Source organism: Pinus tabuliformis, chromosome 8, assembly GCF_031772625.1.
Source record: "Pinus tabuliformis cultivar Carrire ecotype Pingquan chromosome 8, CPIR1, whole genome shotgun sequence".
Classification (NCBI taxonomy): domain Eukaryota; kingdom Viridiplantae; phylum Streptophyta; class Pinopsida; order Pinales; family Pinaceae; genus Pinus; species Pinus tabuliformis.
In genome coordinates, this window is record NC_142294.1 from 435,924,145 (window position 1) to 435,943,043 (window position 18,899).

Below are 18,899 nucleotides of genomic sequence, written 5' to 3' on the forward strand. Positions count from 1 at the left end.
CTCAAAGGAAGATGGCTCGGTCTCAACACATTCCCCAACAAGGGCCATGTATCTAGTGTACCTATCAGGTGACCTCCTCGGTCTGCCCTGAGAAGATGGCTCTCCCACATTCTCTCTCGCATCCAACAACAATCTATCAACTTCTCTCATGTGCTTCCGCCCATCTCTGGAAGACTCTGCTTGAGTGGATGTCTCCACTCCTGGAACCTTTGCATGCGGCTGCTCCACATCAGTTTTAGGTTCCTCCTCCTTAGGAACCAAAAGTTCCTCCACGGCTTATAGTTGGAGCTCCCTCTCAAGGGCAACTCGCATGGCCTTCTGCTCAACAAACTTAAGATCTCTGCGAACCACTGTCTTCTGACTGGTAGGTAAATACACTCGATAGTTGTGGGGTGTATCAGTGTACCCCAAAAGTATCCCCAACTATGTTGTCAGCTCAAGTTTCTTCTGGGCATCCTTGGTCACATGGCAATAAACTGATGATCCAAAGATCCTGAAGTGACCCACATCTAGTCTCTTCCCGGAAAAAGCTTCCTCTGGTGTCTTCATCCCAAGAATGTGATGCGGGCTTCTATTCTGCAAATAGACCGCTGTGTTGCATGCCTCATCCCACAAATGAAGTGGTAGACCTTGGTCATGCAACATTGCCCGAGCTACCCCCACAATCATTCTATTCTTCCTCTCGGCCACCCTATTCTGTTGTGGGTTATGAGGTTCCATCAACTCCCGTTTAATTCCTTCCGCTGCATAGAAGTCCTTAAACTCTTGAGAGACATACTCTCCACCATTGTTGCTTCTCAAGGCCCTGATCTCCTTCCCTGATTCTTTCTCAACCAAAGCTTTGAACTCACAAAACTTTGAGAAGGTTTGATCCTTATTTTGCATGAAATAAATCCAGCATTTACGAGAAAAATCATCAATGAAAATCACATAATACCTTTGTTTCGCAGTGGAGGCTATCGAGAATGGTCCACACACATCTATATGAACTCGCTCCAAGATTGCTTTAGCTCGACTATCTCGATCATGAAAGGAAGACTTGGCGTACTTTCCCAAGGTGCAACCTTTGCATGTGTCCACTTGCTCAAGTTTACCTTTGTGAAGTCCAGTAGAAATCTGCTGCATTATCTTCAAGGCCCCATGATGCAAGTGTCCCAACCGTCTATGCCATAACTCACCAATATCTTAGCTTTGCACCAATTCTGCTTTGGAACTCAATGCAGCGCAATCATCTACTTCCAGCTTGTAGAGATTCTTCACTCGAATCCCAATCTTCTTGGTATGACCCGTGGCTATGTGCCTCAGGAATGCCTTTCCTTTACTGAAGACTACATCATAGCCTTTTTCTTCCAACATCGTGACCAATACCAAGTTCTTCTTCAGTCCAAGCACATACTTTACATCAGTCAGGGTGAGAGGAGCTCCATGCTCCCTCTAAAAAACAATTGTACCTTCACCTGAAACACGGTACTTTCCATCATCACCCGTCTATATGCGCATCTTGAGGTCTTTCTCCTCCAAGGTACTGAATAAACTCTTATCACCGGTCATGTGGAATGAGGCTCCACTGTCCAGGTACCAAACACAACCCACCATCGATGAAACCATACATGTGATGAGGGTAAAATCCAATTCAAACTGAGAGGCTAGTGCCTCACCTTCTGATCCTTTCGAGGATCCCTTCTTGGATTTCTTCAATGGAAAATTAGTTGCATAATGGCCCACCTCATGAAAATTAAAGCATCTCACTTTAGATTTGTCAATCTTCTTCCCTCCATGGGAAGAACTCGATCTGGAATGGGAAGCCTTCCCTTTCCCTTTCCTTGCCTTACTAGCTAAGGCTAGATTTTCTTCATCATCATGCTTAGATGAAGAACCATCTCTGGTGCTCCTCCTGATCTCCTCCTGCATCAAATCCAACCATAGTCGTTCCCAATCTAGTAATTTCTCTCTTCCATTTACTAAGTCCTGGTAGCTATGCCAGCTCTTAGGAAGACCAAGGAGAGCCAGACTCACCATATTATCATCGGTTGTCGTATTCCTACACTTCCAAGCTCATCTGTACAGGTGGTGAGCTTGTTCAGATATGTAGAAATCGTGTTGCCCTTTTCAAACTTGATTTTCTGAAGCTTGTCCTTGAGCGCCAGCTTCCTCTGGTCGTTGTTGTTCTAATATAGGTCCTTCAATGTCTTCCACATTGAAAATGGAGTCTCCTTCCCATGGAGACTTGATACAATATGGTCTCGGACTCCCTCTAGAAGAATCCTCCTCGCCTTTGTCACACACTTCTTCCATTCCGCCAATTCTTGGGCATTAGCTGTTGCTGGCTTGGGGATTTCTTGATCAATGAAATCCTTCAAACCATTGTCTTCTATTACCACTTCCATGTAATCCTTCCATTATATGTAATTTGAGCTGCCATCTAGGGCATACTCGAGTCTCAAGCCATTGAACGCCATTGGTGAAATTTGAGGTGTGATAAGAATTTGATTTTGTACCTGCAATCAAGAACTTCAAACTTCAAACTTTTCCCTTCTCAGTTATGTTGTTCACAGCTCTGATCACCTTTGCTCCGATACCATGTAGAAATTCTCACTGTAGATTAATCTGATTATGCAATGTACTAAAGAAAAATACTTAATCTACTTCTACTATCAAACTTGCGAAAGCTTAATCGATTTGAGCAAGATCAAATAGAACACATATAACAGAAAAGCATAATCAATCACACATGAAACACAGAAGAATACTCTGGGGAAAGCATCAGCTAAAAACCCCACTATCTGTATTATCATACAAGTGGAAATATCTTAGGATTACACAAAGCTTTAGCTCTCACAGCTATCCAGCTCTCAGTACAATCCCTCACTGTTGCTGATAGATAGAATAAACAACACATATGCCTTCCCCTTTGTCCTCCAAGCCTCCTATTTCCTTGTGTTGTTCCTCTGGGATGATTCACCTTCAACCAAGTGGAACACTGTAAAACTGCGCAATCCTCAAGGAATCAATTCCTTTAGCATGAAAGAGATTTTCTCATAGGAAAATTCTTGCAACTGATAGTACACTGTCCCTGCCTTTAATCTCAACTGGGTCTTTTTCTGAACTGACATGCATGAGTTATTTATGAGAGAATATTCAGTTATCTGGAGTACACTAGTTGCATGCATGCATGCATTAACTAACTAAACTCACAATCAGTTCCACAAACTATTTGGAACTAATCTAACTGGACTTAACTCAGTTAACTGAGCTAACTAATTACAACTCAAATACAACTCATCCTTATCTCCTTAATTAAGGGATAACTTCCTCAATCAAAGGGATAATTGTTGCATGACTTCACAAAGACTTCATGTTTGAATTTCTCCAACTAATTAACTCAAGGTGAATTAATTAATTATTTTTCAAATAGCTAGTGAGACTAGATTTGAATTTTAATTCAAGGACAAATTAAAATTGGAATATCCTGAAATGCTATCTTTAGCAATGTTATTTTTAGCATTTCTATTTTTAGCATTTCTTGTTGCTATTTTCAACATGACTAAATAAGAAACATTATAAAAATTATAATCAAAAAATTGGAAATGTATGATGATTATTGAGCTAAGTTATCTGGTTGGGAGCTTGTTGAGAAATGTTTCCATCAAAGGGGAGAGAATTATTGGTGGATTTTCTGATGAGAATATTAAGCTTATAATCGGTTCTATCTAGTTTCTCCTCCAATTTTGATATTCTGATATTATTTTCCTACTAGGCATTGTCACTATCAGTGAGATTGTGACCCATGAGAATCTTAGTGTGCCAATAGATGTTGATAGACTGCATGTATCTTAAGAAGCATGAGTGGGTGGAGGTGCCTATTTTTGGAATCCAATATATGGTCTCAGCATTGACATGATAGCCTAGAGTGCAGTGCCTCACAATGAACTTATGCTTCGATTTTCTCAATTTCTTAGCAGATTAATTCTAGGATAAGTTCCTCATAGTGGGCCATGATTTCCATAGCTTGTGCTTGAGCAGGAAGCTGAGTGGTGGTAGCAATATGAATAGCATCTGGCATGGAATCAGAGGAGCGACCACTGCCTCTCCCCTCTCAGGAAGCAACAATCCTTCCTTGCAACATGATTCTCTAGGGTAAAAGGGTGGAAATGAGGTGATAGAGAGCTTGTGTGAGTGGGGAGGGGGAGGAAAATAACCCTAAACTTAAGCAGAGTGAGCAGGAGGAGCCTAAAGGTGACAATGATAGTGAACTTGTGAGGAAGTGAGATAGTGCATGGGATGAAAAACACAAGTGAGAAGGTAGGAAGAACATAATTAAATAGGAAAGGAGAAGGTAGCAGAGGGAGAGTCATAGAGAGGAAATGGGGCCAAGGAGGCCAACCCAGACTAGAGAATTCACGAAAGAGAAGAAAATCCAAAACCTAGAGAATCCATAAGTTAACTAAATTATGCACAGAGAGGTGCAAAAGTAACAAATCTTGACTATGATAATTCTTACCCTAAGTGTTGATATACCCATGATCAGGCTAATATTATAGACACTTAGGTAAGCCGAACGGAAACCATAGAAGAGAGAGACAATGCTCAAAATTTTTGACATAATCCTGTTGTAGCCTTGTTCATGCCTTGGTATGCTCAATATTTCCAAATTCCATGGGATTTTCTTTGGAGGACATAGTAAGTGTTAACCAATATATGGAATATGATAGCATTTCCATGAGTTGCATTGATAATTACACAAAGTGCCATCGAAACTGAGGTGAGGAAGTCCCATAATTTCCATCTCCTAGAAGGATGGAGCGAGATTTCCCCAAAAGCCTGTATGTTTAATCATGCTTAGAGGAGTGCAGAGAGCCACCACCCTCCACCATAAAATATATTTGTGCAACACATACTAACCCATTATGTTGACTAACGATTTAATCTAGGCATGAATCCAACTTGAACCGCCGAGGTGACCCACAAACATGCAATGCGTTAGGTAGCCTACATGTCGTGGTGCCTACATATGAGAGCTTTCACAATGTTATGGAGGAGGGGAGGGTCGGCTCTATTACACCCTATGTGGGGATTCCCATGTAATGTGTTAGCCTCACATTCATTAATCATCATTATATTATACTCCTTAATTCATTATATTCTATATTATTATATTAGCAATATATTATTTATTAAATATTATTATATAATATTATAAAATTGTAAAAAAAAATATGTTGCCGCATTTACATTAATAATATAATAAATGTTCATTTCCCATGTAGGGTGGTACAGAGCCATTGTGAAGATGAAAGGGGTAGCACATTCTCCTCCCCATCGAATTCCATATAAAATAGATCATTGGAAAGTTCCCTTGTTCATGGCATTTAACTCCATATTATTTTCTTAGAGAGAGGATCACAACTTATGCACAAAGTGGAAAGGAGAGAATTATGATGCATTCATGGCATATCAAGGGAAATGAGAAAAACTACAATGGCAAGAATAATGATTCAAATTGGTTGTATTTGGATACATGTGTGGGAAATAAATTTGTAGTCATGATCCCTCTACATGATCATGCCATCTCATAATGGAAAAAGCTCTTGGTTTAAAGGAGACCACCGAGGTGAAATTCCATATTTGCTTGATAATATCTTGCTTATTTGTTTGATTTTTTTATTTGGTCTTCAATCTTAGAATTTAGCTTTAGTCTATTATCCTTTCAGGACCATGGCCCCTTAGTCTACACACAAAGGTAAAAATCCTATGTGTCAAAACAAGGTTGAGGTAGATGCAACCATTGTTGTTTCAATCTACCTTAGAAATACTTCACTTAGCCTCCATAGACACATGAATGCAGTTGAGGATAGGGTTATAATTTAAAGATATTTAATGAAGAAAGAGGAGGTTGATGCAGTGACAACTGACTTCCTCATGGATCTAGGTTTGAGTTATAATAATGAAAATAATTCCCCCACACAATAATATTGGCAAACAAAAGGTTTTTGTGGCTCATGTTCTGTCATTTCAAGAACATGATTGGAAGGGAATCTATGACCATTTGGAGATGGTAGAAAATCTAATTTGTCTCCTAATTATGATGGTCACTTGCATGGTTAGGAATCATAGTGGAAAAAATCAAGTTGAAATTCTTGGATCCTCTAAGGACACTCCAATTTTCCTTCAACCCTCTTGTAAGGAAGCAACTTGCAACACTCATCTTCAATTTATGAGCTTTCATGGTGTTTTTATTTTCAAAACAATATTATCTATTATCTATCGTTTTGGTTTATAGACTTATAAATATTATTGGTCTAGTTTCCTCTAAGGTAGGGCCTCTTGACTGCTAGTAATTTTGTTTTTTGAACTATTAGATGTGGTTTCCCTTTCAAGGTAGGTCCATATGGTGTTTTGTTCTATGTCTATCATGCATAAAGACTAATATCTATGTTTTTTTAGGTTTAATAAGCAAGTATATCTCCATGTTTTTTTCTTGTTGTCTAATATGCTCAACCATGTGTACTTATGTATTATACTTTAATTTCTAAAGAAAAAATTGAACTTACTTAAAAAAAATAAGTAGTCACAATATAATTTTATTATAATTAATAATTGATATTATATTATGATTATATTATACATTCGATATTATTTTATAATATATTACTATGTTGTAATTATATTATAAACTATTATTATCATATATTAATGATATATTATTTATTCAATTTTTATATTACTTAATATTAGTAGATATTTATTATCATTTATTGTTTATGAACAAGAATTTAAACTTCTCATTATTATTATTATTATTATGGCTAGGTTGAGCCTAGTTCGGGGCTAGCCCATTTATTGGATGGAAGAAGAAGGATCAACCCATAATGGGATGCTAATCACCTAGATTGTGCGAGGCTCGATTGAGCCTGGACACCCCTTGGGAAGTTTAATTCCCTCAAAATGGCTTCCATCCTCAACCCCTCCCCATGAGATTTGAACCTATGACATAACAAGGACTAAACCCCACATAAACCAACTAGTCTACACCTCAAGGGTTTAAACTTCTTATTATTACTTTTAGCTTTCATTACTAGTCTAACTTATATGGAAGTGTTATGTGGCATGTATAGCTTTGATGTTGGCATACACAACTTATTATTTTATGATTTCCTTAATAGGCCCATTTTTGGAGAAAATTTTCTCTAATGATTAATATGTGGCCAAACTATAAGTTGGTTAAGTGTTGCATTAATGGAAAGTTGTGAGAAAGTCTCTTACTCCCTCGGTCCATTTGAAAGAAGGAATATTGGTTATGGTTTGAGGGTGATCTTGAAGGGGAATGTAAGTTTGAAGGTCATAAGAAACCCTCTCTTTGTGGAAATATTGTAAGAGTTAAGTGATTTCTTGTAATCCTTGTTCCTAAACTTATAAGTACATACGAGGATCAGACTCCTGCCAAGCATGTGAAAATAATTATATGCTTTTAATAATTTAGTAGTCTTTCGATATCTTGAATCCACGAATATAACCCCACAAGATGTAAATCCAAATGAGAAGATTTTAGAGTCTTTGTGTAACACCCTAGCCTTTAACCCCCACAAATATTGTAATTGAAATTAATTATGTTAATGATGCCTATATGGTTATGTAAATGTAATGGGTTAAAAGATCCAAAACAATTTTAATTATATTTTAATAAAAAATGACGAAGAGGTGGAGCATGGATACGAACTATGAGAAGTTATGAAAGGGAAGGGAAGCTAACAAAAAGGGAGTAACAAAATCAACCATTGAGAATAAATTTATTGGCTAAACCAAAAATTCATAAAGTTAAAGATTGTCAAATTTCCCAAGAAAATATCTAGTGGGAAGGATGTGGAAGTAACTTCTATATTTATACAAGTAGTTGGGCTACACCACAACTATCTCATCCAAGGTATGGATAGAGTATCCATTCAAATACTTTTGGGGTCTAACTAGAAGCTTTTCATTTGACCACGACTAGTAGATCTGATTCAAAATCCATCAAAGAAGAAACCTATGAAGAGAAAGTAATGGGAGGGGGTAATGAAATTTAGACCAATTTTGTGGTGTGTGTGTGTGTGTGAGAGAGAGAGAGAGAGAGAGAGAGAGAGAAAGGCTTTGAGACACAAAAACTTGTACGAGACTATAATCCACTTAATTTTGTGAGAGAAGTCAATGTTAGAGTCTTTAACATGAGTTAGAGGACCAGAAATTGTTGAGGAACTTATCTGATATAACCACAAAAGGCTCTAATAAGGGGGGTGTACCAAGAATTTTTTTGGTTAGTGAAGGGATCACTTTGTGTTGTGCAAGCCTATAGTGGAAAGTTGTGAATGCTAATAGGCTTTAGTTCTCAAGTTGAAATGCATCATACTAATTTCTATGTGGAAGTAGAATGGCCTCCATCCTTACACAATTGATAGCCTAAGGGAGAATTCTCTTTTGGGTGTCTACTATGCAAAGAAACTAAGAAAACACCAGTAATAGTTAGGCACACTCTAAGATTAGAATTATTTCAAGAGAACTTATGAGTTCAACTAAATGAAGGAAACTGACCTTCATGACTCCACCCTGTAATGTTGAGTGAGAACTTCCCTCATGGCTTCTTGTGCTAGCTTAGGGATGACCAGCTACAAGGATAGAAAAAACGAATGAGCCTATGGTGGGGTGGATCATGGCTCACCTTTAATTAGTTGCAAGTTGCATTTGATTCTCATAAGATCAGTTCCCTTGCGGGCTTTAAATATATGATGTAAATCATATTCATTGAAATAGAAGTGGTATTGATAAGCTATGTACATTTAAGTGCTTTCTTGATGAATATATATTCTAGTTTACGTGATACATGATCATGGTATGAAGTGGTAAATTTGGCTACGATGATTGTGCGATATCCATATGCTTCCTTGTGGACCTTAATATGTTATTATGATGTGTTATGCATAATCAAAGCATGGGACTAGTATATTTTTTAGTCCTAATTCTTATGAATGTTTATTGTTGTAATACACATTTTTTCTAGAAACATGTTATTACTAAAAAGATGAGGGAGGTTAACCCCTTATCCTCTTGGAAAACCATGATGGATGGTTGGTTGTGTAAGGATCTTAGTGAGTCTCAAGTAAGAGAGACAGGTTTACCTCAGATAGACTAAAGAAGCTTTGAACCCTATTGTTTATGATCAAAGTGTTATATTGATGACAAAGACCCATATGGATGAGTAACAACTATGATTATAAGGTGAGAACTCAAAAGAAACATGTATTCATAAAACATTTGATGTAAAATGTTAAAAAGTTCACCGTAGAGCTCTTGAATCGTAGAATCTTATTGAAGGGATTGATGTGGGCTTGTTTGGATTTTATGTGAATGTGAATGGCCTTTTATTAAGCTAGTTATGGGATTGAACAACTATGTCACATCCTTACTTGAATACTAATAAATTGAAAGGTATCCCTATTTTGGGGATAAGAAGAATTGGACATCTCCTTATGTTTGTGCCTTAAGGGACTAGGCCTCTTGTGTCAATAGGCCATGATGATATCCTTTAGTAGGTATTATAGTGAGCTATAAGCCTTGTGTTTATTCTGGTTAAGAAGAGTGACTAGTTCACTCAAAAGGGGGATTATGTATAGAGTCTATTAACTAGATTAGCCTCAAGCTATCATATTCAATTCTTAAGTTCTCTCAGTGGTTAATGACCGACTTAATAGAATTTTTAGTTGATGGGCCCTTCTTTCCATTTCCATTGGTTAAAATCTGTTAATTGGATTGGTTTTGACATTTTCAACATTGTTCCTTATTCTTCCTAGTGGTCGATGGCTTGATCAATAAAACCCTTAGTTAATGGAGATAGAAATTCCAAGGTATTTTAAGTGACAAGACCAAGGATCTAGAGTTTGCTGAGATATAGATTCTATTAATAGTTGCATACAATGTTAGTAGGTTTTTCCATGTGTTAGGACCAAGGATCTAAAAAAATTCAATATCTGGATATCTAAGCATCCACAAGATTTCATAAATGGAATATAAAAAAAACTTGGATGACGGATGGGTTAGATGGTGAAACTGCAAGTAGAGAAACTTTGTACGGAGGAACCCTAACATCAAGGTTGTTGGGATTTGGAGATCCAGAAAAGTTACAGAGATAGACTTTTGGAAAAATCCAAATGTAATATGCCAGCATAATAAGCCACATGGAGGATAAGGGGAGTCTAGGTGAGAACTTTGGGCCCTACAAGTAGACAAGTGATGATATGGCATGTTGATGTGTCACACTAAGTGGCATGTCGATGTGTAACTAACATGGCATGCTAGCTTGGCATGGTGATCTACTGAACTTGATATGTAAGAGTCAATGTGGTAGCCAATGTGATGCATTCCATGGTAGGTGATGTGGAATTCAAAAGTGAAAAAATATGGAGAATTGTCAAATAAGACATAACAAATTTTTTTCCAAATCCAAAAAAATTTAAATCCATATATTTGGATAGGAAAGAATTTGACCTACATTGATTCTTATGATGTGGCATGAGGTGCCATAGACTAGAGGCACTTTGGTGTCGAGGTGAAGGCCAAGTGGTAGTCTCATGGAGGTGACATGAAGCGCAAAAGCTCTAGATATTGGAGATATGGAAATTTGGAAAATTCAGCTGAACACAACCTTTAGAAATTCCTAGATCCTAGTGTCCATAGGATTAACTTGTTGACTATGGTGAATAAATGAAAGCCCATATTTGGATTGATTTGGATGTTTTGTAAATCCTAAATGCATCCATAATTTCTTATAATGGGACCTTAAGGAAAAATCCTAAATCCAAATGTAAGGGAGTGTCACTGACATGTCTAGTAAGGATGTGGCCCTGCATAATGGTGACACATAGGTAGAGGATTGCCACATGTTAGACACATATTGTTGATGTAGCAATGTGTGATTATGACACATGGGCAAGGGGACTACTATTTGTTTGATGTATGGAAATGGTAGAGATGCTAGCATGGCACTTGGAAGGGAAAATTTTCATAATGACATAATGTTGTGTCCAAAACTTAGATTTGGATGAAATTTTATATCATAGTACAAATTCCATTGCTTTGGTAGGATTAATGTGAGAATCTAAGGTAATATTTCTTCTATGAGTGATGTAATTTGGAAAGCTCTCGACGAGTAGAAGATGATGGATACCTAAGAAGTGGGGTTATATCATTGGAAAGGTCTCATCTAGTAGAATATAATGGAGACATAAGAAGTGGGGTTTGTTGTGAGTAAAGAAAAGAAAAAATTTATAACCCCGTCTCTTTAAGATGACTTAGGGGGTTGGGTATTTGTCGCTTTGGACTCATGATTATTTGATACTAGTATTTGTAAAACATTGAAATTGAAGATCAAAATATATTTACTCATAGGTATATGCATCTACCTAATGGAATCTAATATTTTTTGTCTAAAACCTTGGATTGATACATCCACCTCATTTGAGTATAAGGCTTCAAGCTAAGGATAAAGTTTCATTGCTGGATCTCTAGTTAGTGGGGCTAATAAAGGTAGCGGGGTATTTCTCTTAAATTTTGTCCCCAAAACCATTTGATTCTATTATTGTATGGAGATTGTTATGAGAATGAACTTTCCTCCTTATAGTCCTTATAAGGGAAGTGAAGTGTTGTAGGTTGTGGTTTTGTTTTGGAAGAGAGTGTTTGGTAAATTGGTAGGAGATCCTTTTCTTTAAGATACATTTGATGAGAATCGAATGCTTGGTTTATAGTTTTGTTAATGAATTCATACTTTTTCTTGTGAATTAAAATTGTATTGCCTCAAAATTTCATCATACATAAGCAAAAATATCATTGTTCATGTAATTTTCGGTCTCAATCTACCTCTAAGGAAAGTAGATATGTTAACTGTTAACTAGAAATCTGGTAGTGCAGAATAAAAATATATGATACTTAGAAACTACCATATTATGGACTACAAAAATAAATAAAACAATTGCTAGGAAGCATATCATGACATCAATAGTTTTAATAAATGGTTTGGGATGGGTCTTGAGCACTTTTATCAGCTAGAGAAAGTGGCTTTAGGTCACACTGAAGATGAGTTTCAAGGTGAGTTATTCAGACATCTAGACTAGCAAGACAAGAGTGTTGATATCATTTCACCCACTTGATTTCATTAAAAGAAGAGATGATATTGTTGGCGTCTTCATGCTTCTCCTTCAAGACCCTACCTAGAAGAGTTTTCATCTTCCAATGGAGGGTGATGGAGTTCATGTACTGGCTCTGCCTTACCTTGGTATGTCCAGGGTCAGGAACCCAATTTCCTACCTCCTCTTGGATTTCTGAATTAGAATAATCTTATTGTTCATTGGTGGTGAGAGCTTCAAGTTGGCAAATTTCTTCATGAATTTCAAGGGGGTGGAAGAATAGATGATGGTTGTAGCATCTCGGGCTTGAGCTTGGGCACATGGCTTACATTGAGGGCCTCTTCCGCCAGACCCCTGACAGTTGTGCACTTACTATCGGGGCATATTACACCAAAAGAGAAATATATAGGCAAAGATGGATTGCCCACAATAACCAAGAACTTCGAGGATGAATACTGAGAAAGCTAGAAAAAAGAAAAGACTAGGGGGTTTTAGGAATCCAAGGTAGACAAGGCCAACAAGCAAAGGTAGACAAATGAAAAGGTATGGTGTATGAAAGATTCATGGCAGGGACTAATGCTCGTTAGGAGACACCGTAATTTAGGCTGCTATCTAACCCAGTTGAGCTCAAAACAAATCAAACCAACATCCACCAACTAGAAACAAAACTAGAGAATGAAATTATTGAGCTAGAAGAGTATAAAAATACCCTAAATTGACCATTCCTCCAAACCTGAACTAGTAAAGTCATGCATGTTGAAGAAAGGCTAATGCCACTAGCTCCTACAACATCCAACTCCAATGTAATCGTCAGGGTCCTAAGATTTTCAACCCTTACATTCCCAAATCTTATCTCCTGATTATTTCTCAAATGCTAGAGCTTGTGTCGAGGACCACCAAACCCAGGATCTAGGTTTCCTTCCATGTAGGCATAGGTCAATTCAAATTCATAACAAAAGAATAATGTCCAAGACTGATAGAAATCCCATTGATTACACCATAGCTTTGCAATTTTTCCCCCATGCACTAACCTTCCTCTGTTAAACACCTAAGGGAATTGTCCCAACTATAGTGGGGGAGAAGCCCAAACATACCAAAAAATCCAAAGAGTAAGTTCTCCCTTCTCAAAACAGTCGAACACAGTAAAGACCATCATAGGAATGAAGATTAGTGTATGCAGATTGCATGTGTGTTACATGGGGAGGGATGACCACGCCACCCCCCCTTTCAAATGTTGTGGGAGGCAGTGGGGTGGCGGGCTCCCCCCTTGACCTCTAACGTCCCATCAACTAACTTCTCGATCAGGGGATAATGAATTCGTACTTATATCCATGGGTCTATTAGAATATGAGTTTCTAGTTTACTTAAGTATGTTGGAGGGTGTCCCCATCAATTGTATGCAATCGTTAGTGTAGTCCTAGAAGGTCAAGCCTTTTTCCTATTCAAGGCTTATGAACTTAGTAAGTTAAGAGGCTTATTTTCCCTCTAAGGCTAGGAAGTCAATTTACAACATTAAAATTATTTAATAATGAGATAGAATCATTCAGGATGAAAATATTGAAGATCTTGGAACCCTAGCTTACTAGACTTAATTTTGAAGTTTGCATTGATGAATAAACAAGGCACCAATCCTTTGGATGCATAGCTATCCATTACAAGAGACTTTGGGTAGGAGTCTAAATCTCCTCTAGCACTAAAAGAAATTCTATTCTAAGGCTTTTATATATGTTTATGATATTTTGAAGAAGCCTAAGGGTCATAAAGTTAATTGAAAACATTTAGAAAAAGCTAATTGAAATTTGGAAGAGTTTTGAATATTTTTGGGAATTTTTCTATGTATGGCATGAAAATTATTTTCATGCAATATGTGTTATATTACAAAAAAATAATTTTAATGTGATATGGTGGAGGATACAATATTTGAAAGGACATGTGACATAGTCTTATAGGTTGTCATGATTTATGCACAGTTTTCCCTATGGACATGTGGCACATTGTCAGAGACCTAGAAAACTTCGTGGAGGACATATGGCATATGTTAGTTAGTTGTCACAACCTTGAAATCTTTGTGGAGGACACTAACACAATTTGGTTGGTTGTCGCAACCATGGAAATATTTTTGGAGGATACATGGCATCTACAAATTAGTTCTCATGTCAATAAAAATAGTATGGAGTGCAACATATCACAGCAAAAATTCTTGTCGTGCAATACATCACACTCACAAAAAGGTTGAGGCTCTTAATACAAGGTCGAATTCAAGGACAGATCCATTGTGGATGCATTGAGCCACCACACATCCAACAATTATGGGTTGTGATGTATCACATCCACAAAATCTTGGGATGTGATACATCACAACCTAAACATATTTGGGTTTGTAATAACTAAAGTAGTAAGGGGTAGACGAATGGGTAAAAGATAAGGTCAAGATGTCCAGATGACAAAACATTTTCCTCATGCGATATGTTGCGTTAACATAAATCTTCAACCTATGATACAATTGGAGTGGGATCATGCTGCAACAAGGAACGATTTGTGTGATGTGATAGTGCACAAGAGAAAATCTTCTCCCATGTGATGCGATAACAAATGGGAGAAAATTTTCTCCCATGCAATGTGAGAGCACATTGGAGAAAATATTCTCCATACATCACTCATTTAAATTTTATGGATGCAATAAGAACATCATTGAAGTGTACAATTATGTGTAAAGAAACATTTTAACAATGTGATAAGCTAATCAGAGAGGTTCTTTCCTTAGTAAATGTGGTCTCTGGGAAAATCCATACAATGCATCATGTGGCCCCATAAGAGTGCCATGTAATAAGATGCCACATCACTTGTATATATGTTGATGAGACAAAGAGAGAAAGAGCTTGAAGAGAATCTCTAAAAGGCCATAACTTAGTGTTCGTAATTTGGAATTAAGCAAGAGCATAGTCATTGGAAAGCTCTCAACAAACATATTGTGTTTATGAGCTTAGAAGTGACACAATAGTAGTACTTTAAAAGGAAAATTTAGTTACCCAACCTCTCTTATGCCACTTAGAAGACCTTATGCATGACACATTTACTCATAAGTTTAATAATCTATATAATGATTAATACTAATTTGTAATGTCTGTCACGTAAATCACTTAAATATCATAAAGAAATAAAAATAACACAACAATATACCCCTTTTAATATGTGAACAAATTAATATATAACCAATAAGTATATTTACATTTATAAAATAATTAGTATTTAATAATTTTATTATAATTATAAGCCATTGGGGCAAAGCAATTAGTAATGGTCATAAAAATGAAGTGTTATATGCAAGGAGGCTTGAGTTTCAAATCCCTTCGATTCACCTATGCTTGCAAAAAGAGAATAGATAGACACCTAGAGATTATAGTGGTAACAGCTGGAATCAACACCATATCACACGAATACAAAGCCAACCTAGTTGTCAATTCCTCTAAATTAAAATGATAATAAGAATAATATTCATTTATATATATGAATAATATTAAAATAATAATAATAATATTCAGTGATATTAAATTATTAATTAAGTACTATATTCTCCAATATAATAAATCATCAAGTAAAATTATATAAAATTTTATTTATCATACTTATCTTAAATTATTTTTTATATTATATATTAAATTATCTTTGGGCTTTTCTTATATGTGGAACTTTACATAATAGTGTTAAAAATATTAATAAAGTGTCATATTCTCCAATATGATATCTCATCAACTAATTTTTTTATGAAATCTTATTTGTCATACCTATCTTACTTTACTTTTTTAATATTATGTTTTAAGTTACATTTCAACTTTTTCGATATTCTATAAAGTTTCATAAACTAAAACTCTTAGGAGTCTGATTCGTCATGCCTATCTTAACTTTTTTGTGTAATTAAATTTTTTAATAAATTATGAATATTAATAATAAAAAATATTTTAAAATTCTATTTCCTTTTTAGAAAAACATGTAAAAATTCCTTATACTCTTTCGAAGCTTGGACACGCTACTCTTGCGAAACTTCCCTCTATATTCTTTATGTTGTCATGTTACAAAAATGATTAAATCAAGAAATTTCATATTCTCTCTATTTTCAGGGTTACCCAAAATAGCTAAATTAAGGAATTGCACAAACCATACAAGTTCACACCCTATAAACCTAACTATTTAAAACAAAAACCTATTGTCATGCTTACCATATATTGTTAAAACAAGAAATTGCATATTCTCTCTATTTTTAGGGTTACCCAAAATAGTTAAATTAAGGAATTGGACAAACCTTACAAGTTTACACCCTATAAAACTAACTATTAAAAAAATTCAACACACCCTACAAACCTATCTATTAAAAAATTATAGGTATACCTACATTCCACTTTACCAAATTATATAATATAAACACCATCAAAAGGAGGGTTAGTCATTATCTCTTGGATTTTCTTTAGATCTCCCCTCATACTCCCACTATAGCCCATTCCAATAAATACATTTATTTGGGAATCTAGTATTGTGTTTTACCTTTTTAAATACAATATAAAAATCCAGAGTGCCTGGAATAATGTTGAAAGTGATGTACACCTTCAACGGTCTCACCCTTTCGGAAAGTGTGAGGGGTGTGGCAGTGAACTTGTCTCCCCCAATATTCACTAGATTAACCCAAAAAAGAAACCACATAGTCACACCTTTTTTTTTAATTATCTTAGGGATCGGAAGACTTGCTATATCATTACATTCCTTATAACCACATTGTTTTATTTATTAAATTATATCTCTATCACATTATTATTACCACCTTGTTTGTTTTATTGATTTATTTTTAAATTAATTTTACATTATCTTAAACTTTCAAAATATATGATTTAAGGTTTTAATTTGCTTCGTCATATTTGATGACTGATAATTTAAGATTACTATTATCAAAATAGGCATTTGTAGCTAAAACTATTAGAATTATCAGAAACAAAATTGCATAGAGAAGCAAAATAACTACAGCAAGACATATCATGTGATCAGGGGTCCTATGAAGTTACTGGAGCAAGGTCTTGGGCACTTGTACCAGCAGGAGAAGAAGGCTTAAGCTCACATTGGAGATGACTTTCTAGGTGAGCCAATTGAGCATCCATGCTAGCCAAACATGAGCGTTGATATTGTTGCACCCTCTTTATCTCACTCAAGGAAGATATGATATCATTACGATCTTTGTGCTTCTCTTTCAAGACCCTGCCCAAAAGAGTTTTCATCTACCAATGGAGGGTGATGGAGTTCAGGTATTAGCTCTATCTTCCCTTAGTATGACAAAGGTCAAAATCCCAATTGGCTACTTCCTCCAGGATTTCAGAGTCAGAATAAGCATGTTGGTCATTAGTGATGAGGGTTTCAAGTTAGCGAATTTCTTCACGAATGTTAGGAGGTGTAGTAGAGTGAAAGATGGTTGTGGTTACCTGGGCTTGGGCACACAACCGACCTCGTTGTCCTCTACCACCAGCTCCTCTACGACTATTCATACGTTGTTGAGGCATTCTGCACCAATAGGAGAAAAACTAGGTAAGATTACTAGTCCACAACCGACTTAGACCTAGGAGGATGAGGCTAAAACAAATGAAAGGCTAGGAGATACGTAGGATTCACGACAACCCAAGGCAACAAGAATAGAAAAATGAGCAAAGCCGACAAGCATAGAAAGACCAGTAAAGCAATGATGCAAATGAAAACCTTCGGGTAAGGTCACCCTCTCGCCAGGAACCACCAAAGTATAGGTCATATTGTACCCCAGTAAAAAATAAAATGGAACCACTAGACTTTTACCACGAAAACTCGTAACAATAATAGGAAATAGCAAAGATAGAGAGATAGACCTATAACCTGTTGACACCAACCCGCTTTACTGAAGCCGACCAATTCGTCTACACTGAGTGTAGTGTGGTGCCACCAACAACTTCAACCTTCGACTCCAATGAAATCTGTTGAGTCTCATGGCGTGAAGTCTCTGTGTGCCCAAGCTCTAGCTTTGGTCCATAATCCAACAACCCAAGCAAGCATTTGTTCCTTCTAGGCTCGGAGGTCAAATTGGCTTACATGCTAGCCCATGTCATTGCCACTTTGTTCCTAGCGGCAAGCGACCCTGTCTTAGGAAAATGCCGAAGATCATACCATGTCTCTGCAATCTTCTCTTTGTACACGGGCCCGACACTACCAATTAGTGAGAAAATAATCCCACTAGTGGTGAGGAAAGACTCTAGACATACCATAAAATCTGGAGAGCAAAGTCTCTTTTCCCAAGACATGAGGACAAAGAGATGATTAACATTGTAGTGAATCAAGTAATCAACTCACATGTATTATACATGGGGTGGACTAGCCAGGCTGCCCCCTCTTAAATATTGTGAAAAACAACAAGGTTATGGGTACCCCAAACTTTCATCTCATCACTAGGACTAAAAACACATTGTTTTATTTACTTAAGTATATTTCTACCATATTAATATTAGTTGAAAATTATATGTTAAAATTATCATTTTCAGTTCCCACTTAAATTATAATATTTTTTTCATATTTATAATATTAGTAACGCGTATTCCGTTAACAATTAAATCATGATGACATTTTCCATATTTATGAAAATCCCCTGAAACAAGAATACAGCATAACATTAATAAAAAAGTTGCCCCCACGTTGAAAATACAAATTAAATTCAATAAAAAAATATAGATAACTAAATAGTGCCAATGT